Below are 16,701 nucleotides of genomic sequence, written 5' to 3'. Positions count from 1 at the left end.
AGTGATACTGTTGTGGTTTTTTTTTTACATTCAACTTGATCTTTCACAAACACAGATATCCAAGACAAGTCTGAGGCACAAATGTGGGGGTGGCAGCTACTGACATCTTTGCTCTGATTCCTTGATCATCTTCTTTGTGGCAGGTATGGCCATGAGCTTGCTATGCACCACTTCCCCACTTGTTCTGAAGCATTCTGACCTTCTGGAAATTACTCTCCAGCTTAGCAGAATAGGTGTCATTTGGCAGTTTTTGCTTGAAGTGTTTGTCAGGGCTCTAGCTGTCACTGGTATGAAGATAATTCTTCTACTGTGTTGGGACTGTTGTGAATAGTCCATCTGACTGTGAGCTTGACAGATCAACTGGCTGTTGTTCAGGGACTCCTCACCATGCTTGGCAGACGTCGACTTGGCACAACAGGGCACGAAGCCACTTTGGAGGCCTGGTAACGTCAGTCCTTGACAAGGCACTACATGCATGCAAAGGTGATGGCAAACCAGAGCGACATTTTGAGTAATGTCACTGAGCCATGGGACAACAGCTGCCACCTTGAGTAGTGCTCGTCCTAGAAAAGACACATTTGCCTTTTTAGGGAAAACATTTGTAATTTATCTATAGCCTAATCCACTTTACAGTTTTAAGGACTGTCTTACAGTTCTTCTCCATTCAGGATATTGCTCAGTCAAGTAGATATTTTGCATTTTGATCTGCATCTGCAGATTATGAAGCACATACCTCTCTCTGCCATGGGTAAACTTCTTTCACTTTTGTTGTCTTTTTTACGACTAATCAGCCTGCTTAATAATAATAATAATAAAAAAATAATGCTAACTGTTAACAAAAAAATGAGATTTATACTGAAAGAATGTAGTTAATAATAGAAAGCACAACATTTACAGAAAGAGGTAAGAACTTCACAGCACTGTACGCTCCTAAGTCTAAATACCAAACAAAAGAGAAAATCAAAAGTCAAAGGAGATGATAGGGAACATGCAGAGCCACTTTATCTGGTTAGCTGTATCCCATCTGAGACTCTTTAAAAGCCTGAAAGAAATGGAATCCAGTTGAGTACCTTCAGTGAGGATATCCTAGGTATGGATACTTCCTCATCAGGTACAGGGTGGTTCTGATACCCTCCACTATGCTTGTATTTCCCCATTTAGTGGCATTTCTTCTAAGAGGTAAAAGACTTGGAAAAGATGCAATATCTTTTCAATTTCTCAGCATTCAACAATTTTGCAGGCACAAAACAATATCATTTTTTCCCATCTGCTTTCACCAGAATTATTTAACACAAACTGCAAGGCAGGAAAATCCATCTGTAGAGTTGTAAGGTAGCAGATTAGAATTAGAATAGCATAGAATGTGTTTTACATATTTTGGTTAAAAATGTTAAAGATGGGTTTATTTATTTTATCTCTGAGATTGTACATTTCACAAGCTGAAGAAATGCTGATGCGAACAACAAATTAGCCACACTTACCATTGTGCAATTTGCATACCGAATGCAATGTATGCATTTGTGTCTGTAGGAGCTCTACATTGTGCACGTCTGTTTATTTTTGGAAACAAACTTGGCTTAGCTGTGTGTACAAGCTGACAAATGTAACCCTTTGTGAGCAAGAGGGCTGGAAGAGGGCTTGCTTGGTGACAGCAGGGTGCATACAGGTGTGGAACTGAGTTGTAGATGTAGCTTCTAGAACTATTAGATGTAAAGTTCAACACAAAGGAAATCTGCGTACTGGCCTCATAATACACTGCACTGACCTGAAACATACAGTAGAAAGTTTTCATGGATTAACTTTGTATCAATAGATTTTAAGCTGGCTTTGCTATAGCAGAAATTCAGTGTCTCTCCCATAGTCAGACCCATCCCAAGAGTCTGCCCCATTGCCCTCTTGCCTCCACTCTGCTCATCCTATTCAAAGATAAAGATCCTTAGATGTCATCCATGAGCCTACAGTCTTACATGCGTTGGCCATCTCCAATGTGTGCTGACGCTCACCATAGTCAGGCTTCTTTATCACAGATCTCAGCCTGTACTCCTGCCTTGCAACAGATACCTTGTCTATGCCTTGGCATTCACACGTGTGCCAGTACAGCACTGTCACTGACAAAAGTCAAGCTCTAAGACTATGCAAGCCATAAAAATAGCTGTTGTTCTTCAGAAACAGTCCATCCCAACCCCATTCCTTACATACTGCTGCGGACATTTGTGGGCAGTACACATCAAGATACAGTTCACAATTTCCCACAGATGTTTCAGTGGGGCCATCAAAGGGACCTGGGAAAATTAAGAGCAAAAGACAAATCTCAAAGATTCTGGCAGCTGATCCTGGACAAGAACTTGGGAAGTGCCCATCTTCCACATCTACAATACAAGTATGTCTGGAAATAGCTGCCATGTCCCCTTTTGTTCAAGATTTGGTTTTATTTTTGTATTTGTTTTTCAGTAACTTCCTGTACTCTTGTTTCCAGCTGAGAGCTTTATGTGGGGGCTTTTGCAGCAGGGATGGATAGAATCAGAGTTATTAAGGATTGACATCTCAAGCATTTGAAACCCTGCGGCAAAGAGCTGTGGTGGATGGGACAGTATGGCTGGGAATTCAGAGTCAGCAGGGCCTGGCTCCAAGAATGGGATTCAAAGGGCTTCAGGGGGAAACAGCAACTGGGAACAGGAAAATCAGAGAAAAAATGATTTACAGCTCATGTCCAACATATGCATGATTTCAAGTTACAGCAAACAGCTGTCAAGCACTCAGCAGAAAGCAATTAGTCAAGTTGTCCCTGACAACATGACCCTCCCAGTTTTCACAGGACAGGACAGGACAGGAACAAGCTGCAGCTGGTGGGGGGAATGGCTGTAGTTTCACCGGTTGCACTCTTTCCCTGTCACCATCTGCTCTTTTGACTCTCTTCTGTGAAGGAAGTAGTGTGAAAAGTGGAGCCTGGTTTGGAAGGGCAGCTTAGCAACCTTCCAGCTTCCTCTTAGTCACACTGCACAGCCTTGCTGAAGCCTTGTCCTGAAGTGGCAGTGCAACAGCTGGGTTGCTGCTAAATGCAAGAAGTGGACTCATACCATATTAGGGTGATTGAGCAACTCTATTGCTCTGAACAGGCCCAGCAGCAGGTTTGTACTCTACTTGGCTACACACCATCAGATGAGCAGGAGATATGGAAGATGTGAGTGCCATGTTCTTTGCCAGATCAGCCAGCTCAAATGGATAGCAGTAAAGTCATCATGACTAATTGCATCCGTCCTCCTGATGAAAGATTTGCCAGGTCAGGAGACGAGGAATAAAGAAATCACCCCCCAGTGTGTTGCTACTGCTCAACAGCTGAATAGCCACTGCCACGGCTGAACAGCTTTCCCACGTCTTCTTTAGCCACAGAATGTGCAGGCTGAGACCTTCATGGGTGACACCTCCCAGCTCACACAGGAAGCCGTCACCTTCCCAAGCCCAAGGCTAGTTGGCAACACGCAAGCAAAAATTAGTGGTTTTAGGTTTAAAATAACATAGACAATCTTCCTGATGCTCAGTGGCACTGTTTTCAGTCCCAGACAAGAGCTGCTGTCACAAACCCTGGGGAACAAGGGGACAGGGATGATAATTTTGACCAGTACCAAATGTTTTCAGCAGTGCTACCAAGTGCCTTCATTAATTCCATGTCCACATATGTTTGTTTGATGCTCTGCTACTCCAGAGGAAAACAAAAGCTGCACTGTGAAGGGATACTTATATCACTGCATGGCTGTGGCTGGGAAAAAAGACTGCTTTCCTACTGCTACTGCAGCTGTTCAAGAGTGGCTTAAACACTGGTGTTGCACAGCAGAAATGCCAATGGTGGCCTGATTCACTTTGGTGAGAAAGTTTTCCATGAAAACTATCTTGGAAAGATATACTTCTGCAGCAGCTCGCTCTGGAAGCCACCTTCAGAAGCAGCACATTGCCTCTGCACTAACATTTCACGTGACAGAGGGCAAGGAAGATGCAGGCTGGATGCCCAATCAGGCTGCCGAGATCAGGCATAAGGCCCATTGCTCAAGGTTGCAAAAAAAAATCCATTCTAACAAAAATGTCTCTACTGTGCAATCTTTCTAATTTGAAATGACCACACACCTGCTCTTGAATTAGCTCAAAGCTGTTTTTTTTCAGGTAATTTAATATTAGTGTCACAGAACCGTGTGCTAAATAAAATTCACACTTTAATAGGGTGGGCAGCCTCATCAGACCAAAAAAGGAATCTGCAGATCTTTGAAAGTGAAGGTCTCATGGAACAGCTTATTTGCCAGCTCACCCTTATTGTTGCCCAGATGAATGAGCTGTGAAGTTCGGCTGCTTTTCTTGGCTCTGTGAACAAGATGATATTCATGAGAATGAAGATCTTTCACTTGATCTGTCACTTCTTGGAGGAAGGCAATTTGGACAGTTCACAGAATACACATAGGCCATTTTCAGTCTCCATCACGATACTCTTGAGTGCCATGCCACAAACACAACTAAGCTCATTGCAACCAGTTCTCAAACTTGCTAGCTGCTGAACATGCTTTGGTTCACTAATGAGCATTTATTTCTGCTCACAGACATGAAACAAGTTGGGGGGTGGGGGACGGGTGAAGGAGTCCTGTGTATCTAAATAAAAAGGTAATGGTGGGTGAATCAAATATCTAAGATCAGCAAAGACACGGAAGAAGGAGATTTTTCTTTACTTCAAAAATTAGAGTATCTCAAGGTAAGAACTTTTCCTATGTGCTGTATTACTATGGCTCATTCATGGGAATTTGAATAAACTAGATGAAATAAAAAAGGGTGCCTTTAGGATTAATGACCAGAAAATATCAGTGTAATAAAACATAGCGGGCTGTGCATTAGACACAGGAAAGATTCCTCTCTTTGAATCCACTGAGTAGGTGTCATGTTAGCTTGAATGACAGGTCAAACGCAGGAAGAGCCGAATAGGGATCTGCCCATTATCCCCTAAAGTGTTTTTAAATCATCCAGAAAAGTCAGCATGCAAATCTGATCATAAAGTAAGACAGGTCACATTTCAAATAATCGCAATGGAGCTGAAATTGAAATTAGGAAGTTTTTTTGTTTTCGTTTTTTTTTCCCACCAGGCTTCAAACTGCAAACCAGAAGGAGAACTTGTGAAATAATATCCAGAAACATGAGTGCATTAAGTTTCTTTGAAAAGTCTTCATCAAGAAAAGCACATTTCTTCAAATAAAATTTGAAAATACTCTTCTTGCAATGTTCAGTCTATCTTCCCCTTCAAACACAGGGTACAATAAGGAAGGAGGCATTGGAAAATGAATACCAAAACATATTGCTTTCATTTTTGCTTATAATTCACTTTTCACTGCTTCTTTAAAAATCACTTTGTTCAAAAGAGGGGTAACAATTTGGGCTCCAACTATTTAATGATCATCTCTCGAGGAAGAAATAAAATAAAGAAAAACAATGCAAGCAGTGACCACATAAATGCTGGAATTTCTGAAGAAAATATATTATGCTGTCAATGAAATGAGAACAAGGCTCCAAAGCTGCCTCAGTGTACAAAGCCAGATTATTTATTGTTTTAGCTTTGCATGCATCTTTGATCTCCCTTCCCGTCATTCTACAAAGAATTTAAACCTCTGTAAACCTATTTTGGAACAAAGTGATCTTTTCTGTGCTTTTTTGCATTGATTGAACCTGAGTGTTCCTTGAGATCTCTCAAATGACTGCTCTGGATGCTACAGTTATGATTTCATGACTAACTAGCATTCTTCTATCACAGCTCTGCTTTCGTGTTCAAGCACAGCATAGAAAGTAATCAGAAGCTGTGGAAGCAGGGAGTAGAAACAGTGAGAGACACATTTCTTTTGAAGCCTGCTGTTTGCATTGCCTGTGATAAAATCTAATTTACTGTCAGACATTGTCCCCTACATTTAGTGCTAACACATTGTCCCAGACACAACCTAAACGATGACTGGTTCAGTAACCACCTACATGAGTGAATAATAGGATTGTTAAAGACTCTACAGGCTTATGTATATGACAGTAATTAACAGTGCCTGAGGGAACACTGCTGGACCTTGGAGCTCCAATACAGATTAGCTTCATTCTCAGCCCAGGCCAGTTATCACTCTCCAAAAATTTCCGGAGCTGATCTGGAAGTTAACATGGGCCAGAGACTATTCAAACAGGAGTTTGCATGTAGTCCCCTTATTTGAGATGCCAAGAGAGTTTAACAGTGCGGACACCATGGGCTGTTACAGGGCCAGCTGGCCTTGGCACAGAATTGTCTTGCAGCCATGTTTGATTCAGTAGTAGCAACATAGTCTGGGAATCAAGCCTGCCCAAAGTAGAAAATAAATTGCCAAGTATAAACTCTAGCTGGCTAACAGAATTCAAGACTTTTTTACGAGGACTTTCACTGCAGTGATAGGCGTGAAGTTTCTTTCACATTCCATTTTATGTTCCCCATACCCACCAACTTTCCTGATCTAAACATAAAGACATTTTAAAATACATGACTAGCAGTAGATACAAAGATGTAGGGAGGCTGAAGCAAGTCTTTATTTTCCCCTCTTGATGAGTATATAATTAGAGAGAGTTCCTTTCCTGCTTATGCTGTACAAGGCTAGACTTGGTGCATATCTGTCTTACCAGAAGGAATTACGGTGCATAAAAAGGTGACTTATTTCAAATGATACCAACAACCTGTCTTTTTCTTCTTAGAAAGTACAAAATATTTATTCTACTTCAATTCGTCTATGTATTAGCTCTTTCAGGGCAGAATGGATTAGTTTCTGCTACGCCTGCTGAATTTAATACTTGATAGCAGCCCACTGAGGACACTTCTAAAGTTTTTTGATTCTTTTGAATTATTCACACTATAGGCGAGATTGCATTTTACTAGATCTCTAAACTCTAGATTATACACTTATAAAACTCAGTTCCATTTTATTTGCAATAATGCTTTCGTGGGAGAAAGTGAATTTTAAAACAAGCGGAGAGAGGAAATGGGAAAGAAAAGAAGGCCAGTGTGGGCTCTGCTCACCACTTCTCTCCAAGATACAAGACCAAGGAACTTATCCTGTAAAGGAAAAGGGAAGCATGAGTCACTAGCAATAGGACAGGTGGGACTGATTTAGAAATGAGGCAAATCACATTCTGATTGCTTCTACAAATACAGCTTTCTGTGGGATCAAGGTAGTGGTGCTCAAGCCACAGCCTAGAGAGAGGACTGCAGTGCGTTCTAGTTGAGTGATTGTGCCAACTGTACATCACTGTGTGTGGCAGACCTTCAGATCCGTGCCCGAGTTCTGTATGTTCCATTATCAGTTTGCTTTCCTGGGAACAATTTAGGTTCTTCTCTTAACCTCATAGGGTATGAGCTGCTTTGGGATACTTTCAGTCACTGGGATGCTCCGACGGAAGGCCTCACCAGCTCTACTCCTAGTTGGGCCTTATTAAAAAGGATGCAGAGATACTTTAGCGCATCTTGTGGCTACTGCCATTTTTATTGTTCTCCAAACTTGTTCCACGGCCTTCAATGGTTTATGTTGAAAGCATAAAAGCTTTTCTTTTGAATTTCTGCCTTTGAAATCCCCATGACTTGAACTTGCCCAGGTGGCCTGGCAGGGCACACGTGATGTCCTGATTCCAGTTCTTGTGCTGATCAGCTGCATCCTCTTAGGCAGTATGTCTACACACCCTTATTTCCTGTTTAGAGTTTTGCTGATCTATGTGATTTTATTTCACTTTTCACCAGGCTAGTAAGCCATTCTTTGTTTTCTCCCAAGCCAGCTTTCCAGCTTTTGCAGTCTTCACAGAATCACAGAATGGCTTAGGTTGATTATCTTCTGGACCCACTCCAACAGCTCCATGTCCATCTCGTGCTGGGGGCCCCAGACCCGGACACAGTACTGCAAATGGAGCTTCACAAGGGCAGAGCAGAGGGGGACAATCCCCTCCCTCTCCCTGCTGGCCACCCCTCTTGTGATGCAGCCCAGGATACAGTTGGCCTCCCAGCCCCCATGGATCTTAGAGGCTACTGTAACACCAAGCACTGAAAAAGTTGATTTTTAAGGCTGTTAGTGGAACAATTAACCTCTTCAATTTTCTCTCTGGGGCCAGCACTGTCACACCCCGTTGTAACACATAACGAAGGCCATACAATTATCTCCCAGCCACGGTTGCCGTACTCCCATTGGTGCCAGGCAGCGGTCTCTTTCATAGCTCCTGCCACACCTCACTCCTCTCCACAGGACACATTCCTGCTCCTCCAGGAGCTTCCTTGCCTCGGGGCAGCTCCGCTCCAACAAGGGGCTGTGCCAGCGCGTCCCGTTCACATCCCAACAACCCCCGGCCGACGGCTCTCCGAGCTGGCAGTGGACAGCGAGCCCGGCCTCGAAGCAGCCGTAGCCCACACCTTCCTACCGAGAACGCTTTCCCCCAGCCCGCCCGCATGCAAATTGCAGCCCCGCACCAGGAAGTAGGCTGAGAACCTCCCAGCCAACCGCCTGAAGCGGAGCGAAGTTCCTCCGCCGGCTGCGCCCGTCTCCCGGCCGGCGGGGCAGCAGCGCCGCGCTCCGCAGCTCACGCCCGGCAGCCCCCGGGAACAGTGGAGTTTCCTCGCTGCTTCCCAACTTTCGCACCCGGGAAAGTAAGTGCCTCCGCCGCCCAGGGGCCGCTTTGCGGGCGGGAGTCGAAGCTGGAAGAGGCGGGATGGAAGAGGAGGAGGAGAAGGAGGAGGAGAAGGGGGGGCAGCCGGCCGGCCCGAGGAGCTTCTGCTCGGGGTGCTCCATGGGCGCGGGGAGGGCGGAAGGACGGCGGAGCCTGGAGGGTCTTGGGGCAGTTGGGGTCGCAGAAGAACGTTTTACTTCTTGTCGCTGTGCCCTGCTTGCTGTGTCAGGCTCGGAGCCGGGTGGCAGGGTGTCTGAAGGCAGAACAGCAGCCTCAGGAGGAGAGGTGGCCCCCGGGTATTCCTCCTCAATTGCTTTTTCCAGGAGGAATAGTTTCTGGAGCATCGCCCAGCTTAAAGCTGCTTCCTCTTCGCTGTGCGCTCAGGCGTACTTTGGCTTAAAAGAAAACGGCATTGTGGTGTTTCTTATGTGGTGTTTCCTGCTGGCTGCTGCCGTGACGATGCTGTGTGCCCAAGGAGTGGTCGCCGGGGGCTTTCTCCTGATTTTGATTTCGGATCTGAGTGTCAGGTTAGGTCTGTGTAGTTCTGCATTTGGCATTTCTGTTGAAATTGCATCTCCTGCGTGTTGGCAGCAAATGCATTCATGAGAGCTCGTCCTCCTGCTCCACTGACCTCAGTTGGAGCGAGAAACTGAAGAGATTAATACTTAAAATCTGCTTAGCTGCGTGTATACACATCTATACAGGAAATATCCTGTATATCCACATACGAATATGACTTCCCTCCCTATGTATAGGGAGCACAACGGTTCTTATTCTATTGTTTTTCCTTAGCCCCCTGATCAGTACCTCATCCCTTGCCCTTCATTCACACCTTTGAAAAAATCCCAGTCAGACCCATCCCATCTTTGCACAACCAAATGCCAATTGGAAGCGACCTGAAAGAGTTCTGTAATCTAGACATCTTAATGTTAGTTGCAGGTATGAATGGGGGGGTAATTCTATGCCGATCGTAGTACTACTAAAGAGTTATTTTTTTCCTTATTAAAAAAGTATTTGTTGTTGTTGTTGGGAAATGGCTAAGCTACATTGCTTAAACAGCTCAGTTTTACCAAAGAGAATCACATCATGGGACTTGTTTCAAACCCAGTGCTGTACGCGGAGAAGGCATTGCTTATGTTTTGTGATAGGACTTCATGTCTTTACAGTAGGTACCACCACCAACACTGAAGGGTGTGTGAGAAAAATCATAGCTTTCTCTGAAAAAGCAGCAACAGGCTGCAGCAGAAATCACTTTGATGCTGTTAAATAGGATGTTATAAAGTCTTGGGCAAAGATTAAAAATTAATGAATTCTGTGATCAACAGATTTCTCATTCTGTTTCTCTCTTCTGAAATTTGTGGTGTTTTTCTCTCTCCTTTTCAGTTTTGTGAGCTATAGACTAGCTAGAAATGAATTGACTTAATAACGTGGAGTTCTATTTTAATTGTATGATGTTGGCATATATATATATATATATATATATATATTTAACCATAATGGTGTAGAATGAACTTTCTAGTCAGTACAGTAGTTGTCTGACTTGAAGTTATTCTGCTTTTCTCCTGCAGTTTGTTGAATAAATAAGGTTGAGGTTGTTTACATATATATGTTTCCAGTTTGTTTCTGTATGAAGGAAAGGCTGAAGCCTTGTAAGTGCCTTTGACCAGCAGAATTGTGCAATGACTTTTACTGACAGTGCAATGAATTACAAAACTTGCACATATGAAGTAAAACCCAATTGCCTTTCAGATGTTTAATATTCCTTGCTTTTAACGTTATGCTTTCAAGTGTATTTCCATAAATATGATGTTTTCTTTTGCATGTATTTGGGAATGTATAAGCAGCTCTCTTGTGTACTGTTTTCCTCTGTTTTATCTGCGTAATTGAAGCTAGCTCCTTTCTTATGACTTTGTTGGCTCCTGTAAGGTAAATAGCATCAGGCAGCAGCAGGTATTGTGGGAAGGAATTCTTAAAGCACGCACTGCAGATAGTCCAAGGCCCTAGGAGCTGTGATGTGGTGACTCACAAGACCAGAAATACAATGGCTGGCCTTCCTTGTGTTGCATGTTGGAGAGAGGTGCTTGACCTATCTATAGCTATTCGGGAGCATTTAAGAACTGCAGCATTTAATCTGAGATGTGATTCCATTTCCGTCTTGAAAAGGAGGCACTTTTCTATCTGTATTTTGCATGTTGGAATCCTAATGAACATCTCTGAGGTTTTTGAGAAGAAAACTAGTGGCCGTGAGCCAATTTCTGTTTTTGTTGATGCGCTGGGAGATCTGAGGAGGAAACAAGGTCTTTCCTGCTCTTCATACACGTGTGTTCTGAGCAAAGGGCGGCTGTGACTTTATTTCTCGTGTTCAGGGAAGTGTAGAACCAATTTTACTCCTGGGGTTCACAGAGTTCTTTGTAAAGGCAGGTCTTTGCAAAACTAAATGAGCACAGAAAACAAGCAGATGAGGCACAGCATGAAGGGTTTCAAAAAAAAAAAATAAGGTGAAGGGACAGTAAACATGGGGTAGGATTCCTTGCACTCTGCTTGTGGCAGCACATCTATACACAGAGTTGCGTTGATCAACACCAGTGATCCCCACAGAATGCAAGATGTCATGTGATAGTGCTGGGGATGAGAGGAGAATTCACTGACTGGGAATCCTCGTGTGAGCTTGGTAACGAGCTGGTGATACTTCCTCATGGATCTGTGGAGCTGAGTTTATAAATAATTGCACAAAATCATGCGTATCTGTTAAACAGTCTGTTATTTCATCCTTAGAGCATTTCTGTCTCTGTGAATAGCAGCTTCATTCTGTAGAATAAACATTGCCTGGTTTTTCTTTCAGGCTATATTCCCACTTCTGTTAGTTATCTGCTGCTTTATTTCTCTCATTTATTTGTGTAATCTCTTTCATATGAGTGTAGGAGTGCTAAAGAGAGAAAGACTTCCCAACTTACCAAGCGATGCCGCAGGAAACTGTGTAGATAAGCAATATAAAATTACATTGAAATGAAAACAGCCAACAGCCTGTAGTGAAGCAAACAAGTAGGAGGAGACTGCCCTACTACAAACAGCTACAGTACCTTCCCAAAGAAACTAGCTTATACTAACAGAAAGCAAATACTAAGTAACTGTCCGTGTTGTGTATATTCCTAGCTTAAATTTAAATGGCAATTGTCCTTCAGGGAAGGATGTAAATGTCTGTGCTTTCTTATTTATTTTTGTGTGATGCGAATACGTTTCCTGTTGATGTGGTCATCAAATGGTGTCATTTTTGAGGCTGAATCATCCACAGTGGTGTTCGGCATCTTTTCTGAAGATGCGGGTTCATGGTACAAAATGTAAATGCAGAACTGCATCTTGTGCTGGAAGTATTTGCTCCAAGTACTTGAGAAATACTTGTGTTCATAGCATACCCTGAAGAACTATTCATTGGGGTGAGTAATTAGTTGTTTTTGTCAGCTGAGCATCAGAAGAGAGAAGATATCCTGACAAACACCGCTGGGGAGAGTAAGAGGACATGTAGGAAAGGTGAAGAGTGTATGAGTAGATTTCATTTCTTTGGGAGAAAAATGGAAAACCAACACTACTCAGGCCAACGTCTCTTTACTTTAGGAGAGCATCACCTGTCTGTTTCAAAGTGCTGGCATCTTAAGTATCTACAACTGATTCCTATCTTTGCACAGTGCTATGGTCAGCTCAAAGTACTGAAAAGATAAATGGTCTGTACAGTGTGACCTTCTTCCTCTATGGTCTCTGTTGCATGAGGACGGGCTAGTTCTTCCTGTCTAAACTGTGGTTGATGCGTTGAAGAATTTGTTACTTGATTTGCAAAGGCTTCCTTTTTACTTTATACATTCATTTGACCAAGCCATAGAGAGAAGTTCGTATAAAAGTTCCTGTAATAGCAAACTGCGAGATGTTAAAACTAAAAAATTAGGTAGCTCACCATACGGATAGAAGTACAGGATACATCTTTTCTTCTGGAATGATAGCTTTTGGAGTTCTCTTTGTTTTAGCAAGCTCAGTCTACTGAAACAGAGAAAAGTTTGGAAGGAATGGACTCTATCTGAGGTAGGTTCCTAACTGCTTATTAGTTGGTTTAACAGAAAGCCATTTCAGGAAGCTCGTCACAAAGTTCATTGCCTGTTAAGTGGATTTATATCAGTAAACCACTAATATTTTGTCTTATTTTATGTTTGCTTCTTTAGTTTGTACAGATAAGTACATAGAAACTACTTTATTTCTTTAGTTTGTTTGTTTTCTTTTTGATGGCATTTTATATTCAAGCTGTTTCTTGAAAACAAGTTATTACAGAAGTTAGTGCAAAGGTAAGAATATTTGGCTGATAAACAGGTTTGTTCTTTTCATATATGACTATACTAGACTATTCTTGCAACAATGTTAACATTAGAAGTCAATTCCTGTGTTATGCTAATGTATTTGTAAGTTAGTAGGTCTGACCTATGACTGTGTTTTACTCTATCTATCTTGATAATGAAAATATGTCCCAGTTTTGTCATTGGCATGGGAAATATTCTAAGTAGTAGTACATCTACTGCATTTATTGAAATTGCCAGCTCCATCATCGTGAGTCTCTTATTTGTTAGATTCAGTGGGTGGAAGCTCTTTTTCTCCAGGGCAGTTCCATCCCTGCCGTGTGTTTTGATGTGATATCTGAACCTCTTCAGTCAGTGCTGATTGCCCTAGCGTGACTGTGTGTTAGGTCCGGACAGATGGCAGCTGGAGAGCACAATTGAAGTGATGGTCAGTACTGGTGTCAGTGTCACTGAGGAAGTGAAAGTTTTTGGCAAACACGCAGGAAGGGGATGGGCAGGAGAAAGAGGAAATCTGACGTTGGATGTTCTGTGTTCAGTTTGTTCAAAACGCTCTCCAAGAGGCATTTGAACATGTAGCTGTGGGGTAGCAAAGCATGCAAATGGGATTTAAAGGACGTTTTTACATTGCCAAAGGTTTGCTAACCTATACGAAGGCTGAGGAGCAGTGTTACAGCCCTGTAGGTGTATAGAAGAACTTGCCCTTTAAGCAACTCTCCTGCTTGATTGCTAGCATGGCACTTTGTATTCCTTTCTCTGTCCCGCAAGGTCTCTGTGCTGTCGCCGCTTGCCAGCTGTGCTCACGCTGGCTGAGCAAGATACTAAAGCACCTATCCTGGCATCAGTGAAGAAGCACCGTGCCATATTAAGGTGAATGGTAAGCCCATTTCTCTTGGCACTTAGATGACCTGGTTGATTGGCTACAGACAGCAGTTCTGCAACTGGGCCTGACTAGGAGAGCTTACTTCCTTTGAAAATCCCCCTCTTAATTTGCTTGGTAGCAGTTCCCTTCCCTCTACCACTCACCAGAGTGACAGAAAAGCATTACAGTCACACTACTTTGAGTGATACTGTTAATAGCAATGTCCTGTCCTCCTCTTTTTTTTTTTTTTTTTTTTTTTTTCCCCTTATTTCCTGGAAAAAAGAAATATTTCAATCTTTTTCCTGCCATAACAGTACTTTCTTCCTACCGCTGTTTCCTTTTCAATTCCCACATCATCATTTTAGTTCAGCAGTGTCATTCTGTTTCTGTCCTACTTTGTTTTGGAGACTGTCAGTGGTACAGGTCATTTATTTCATCTCTTGATTTGGATCTCTGTGCAGTAACTTTTTCTTTTTCCCCTGTCACAATGTAAGCCTCTGTGCCTTGCATAATCTAGTTGCCTTTTGTAATCTACATGTGCTGCCTTATTAGGGAATAAGTGCCCAGAAATATGTACCTCCAGCCTCTTGCTCTGAAGTCCCAGAGTGTCTGGCTCAGCAGTACTGATATGGTCTTTGCAATGTTTTCAGAAACCATTGCTTCCTTATAGGGCAGCTCTGTTGTTCTATAGATGGCCAGAGTCCTTTATCTAGAATTGGTATTATGTTTAAATGCAGTCTGTCTTTAGAGTAAGCTGTTAGTCGCGTTTGATTTAAAAGCGTTCTTAGCTTTACTTGAAATAGGCTAATTTCCTTCTTAAATGTAACCTGTGAGTTGGCTGCTACCCCTTTGTCTGCTGTCAGCTGTCTGTGATGCTGCTTCTAGCTCTCTTGGATCAGGTTTTGTTTCTCTTGTATGCAGGAAGATTTTCTGTGCTGTGTATGAAGGCTTTTGCAGCCAGTGTTCATCCTCCTCATAAATCCACCTGGTTTCACTGCAGCAGCATGGATTTATCAACATGCATGCTAGCCTGGAAGAAGAAACCAAGGCTTCACACTGAGTGTGTGGTGCTATTGCAGCTCAAGCCCCAGGATTTCTGGGCTGTGCTCTGGTGGCAATGTGCCCCAGGTACCCTGTCCCCTTGGATAGTGAAATATAAAGGAGTTAGCATTGAGAGAGCAGTACAAGCTTTGAAAAATCAACTTATGTGGAGCAAGCACCAGCAGGAAAGTGGTTTATCTGAGGGAGTGGTGAAGTGGGGGAAAAAGGTCCTTCAAGTGAGGTATATCTGTTTTAGATGAAACATTTAAGCTGGTCTGGGTGTATTGGATTCATTGGATTTCATGTCAGAAAATGGAATATTCAGCTTTTTAATACCTTATTTGAATTGGTGATGTGAATATTGCTCTTTTTTGTAATGGATTTAACTATTTGCTATTTGTCTTTTCCTGATATGATTTCCTTGCTTCGTTGGCAAAAATAAAAATATCAAGATGCTTGGTATGGTGTGACACAGAAAAGTCATTGCTCCTTTGAGCAGCGATGCAACCGTTTTGGTTATTATACATTCTGAATTTTTCATATCCATTGAGAAAATGTGTTTGCCTAGAGTCTGAAGTTCTCTGCCCTGTTAGTTATTTTTTGCTGTTGATAATTTTTTTCTCCTTTTATCTTTTTGTTTATCCGAACTTCCCTCTTCACTTGTTTCCCAATATTAACCTCATTTCTGACCTTTCAGGGATTTCCCCTTCACCTTTTCTCATATGGTTTGTATAGTCCTGAGAACTTCCTGTGCATTCCCACAGTATTAAAGTGTTTTCATTGCATGGGTCTTAATTCTATGAGATTCAAACGTAAGTTCATTGTGGAGTCATTACAGTTTTCCTGAGCAAGTCTTAGATAATTGTGAACAAATACTGATTTATTCCTAGCTCTTGCTTGGAAAGTTAGCTGAATGCTGGAGACATTGCAGCAGCAAAAGTTGTATATAAACAATGGAGCTTTTGCACTGCCTGTGGTTTTCACTCATTAAGGTATAATCATGCAGTTTGCCTGTGAGCTCTGTATTTCATACTTGAAATTACGAAGGTTACAAATTTTAACGAGCAGCCAGTACAGTTGTAATAAGAGAGCTGTAAAATTACTGCAATCTGTAGTATGAATGTGAAAATAATTCTTCTTAGGGACCTCGCCTTTACCACGTGTCTAAATCTGCTAAAATTATCATTTGTTTTTGTGCTCATTGAGGTCTGCGTCCTGCTCTTTGCTTAAAAAGCCCTGGCCTGAGCTTCTCTGAGATGTCAATTACAGGATCAGAGCATGATTCAGTGGAAGTGGCTCTGGTCATAATAGGTTGGCATCTGCAGTCAACTGCTAGGCTTCTGAGCATTAAGCAGGGCTAGGAACAACAGAAAACATAAATGCTATGCAGTCTTGATGCTTTGTGAACGGATCACCATTGATTTTAGAGAGAGGAAAAAAAATGTCAGGCACAGCCAAAGTAGTAGCAGTGGTCAAAGTATTAAAGGATTTCTGAAAATGAAGGAAATGGAAATGTTAAGCAAATGCTGTGTGATTCTTCAGGTCTGAAGAAAACGAAAGTGTTGTCCTCTGCTTAGAACTTCTGCTTAGTGTAGCACAATTTATCCCAGATGTAAAAGGATTCAAATCAAGTTAATGTTCTTGCATAGCTGCCGTTACAAGATTTGGAGAACTTTTGTTTTTTTTTCCCCTTTTCTCATTTTTGCTCTTGAGAAAGGTCCCCTGCAAAGACGCACGCGTTTGCAATCCAAGGTGCGCAGTTATTCCTTAGGATGTTTGAACTAGGGACAG

The 16,701-nt window shown here is 42.4% G+C and overlaps 1 protein-coding gene across 2 annotated transcripts in view; it reads left to right on the top strand.

Moving 5' to 3' along the window:
* Positions 1 to 8,537: 8,537 nt before the first annotated feature.
* LYN (LYN proto-oncogene, Src family tyrosine kinase) overlaps positions 8,538 to 16,701 on the top strand; it is a 45,803-nt gene continuing 37,639 nt past the window's right edge. For both annotated transcript variants that reach the window (XM_042838713.1, XM_042838704.1), the window contains exon 1: positions 8,538 to 8,653. The gene's annotated coding sequence lies outside the window, so the exon portion shown is untranslated. The remainder of the gene's footprint in view (positions 8,654 to 16,701) is intronic.

Source organism: Centrocercus urophasianus, unplaced genomic scaffold (assembly GCF_019232065.1).
Source record: "Centrocercus urophasianus isolate 14NV4802_14NV808 unplaced genomic scaffold, USGS_Curo_1.0 seq_11, whole genome shotgun sequence".
In the NCBI taxonomy this organism is placed as follows: Eukaryota; Metazoa; Chordata; class Aves; order Galliformes; family Phasianidae; genus Centrocercus; species Centrocercus urophasianus.
Note: the sequence above shows the minus strand (reverse complement) of the source record. Positions and strands in the feature narration are given on the sequence as shown.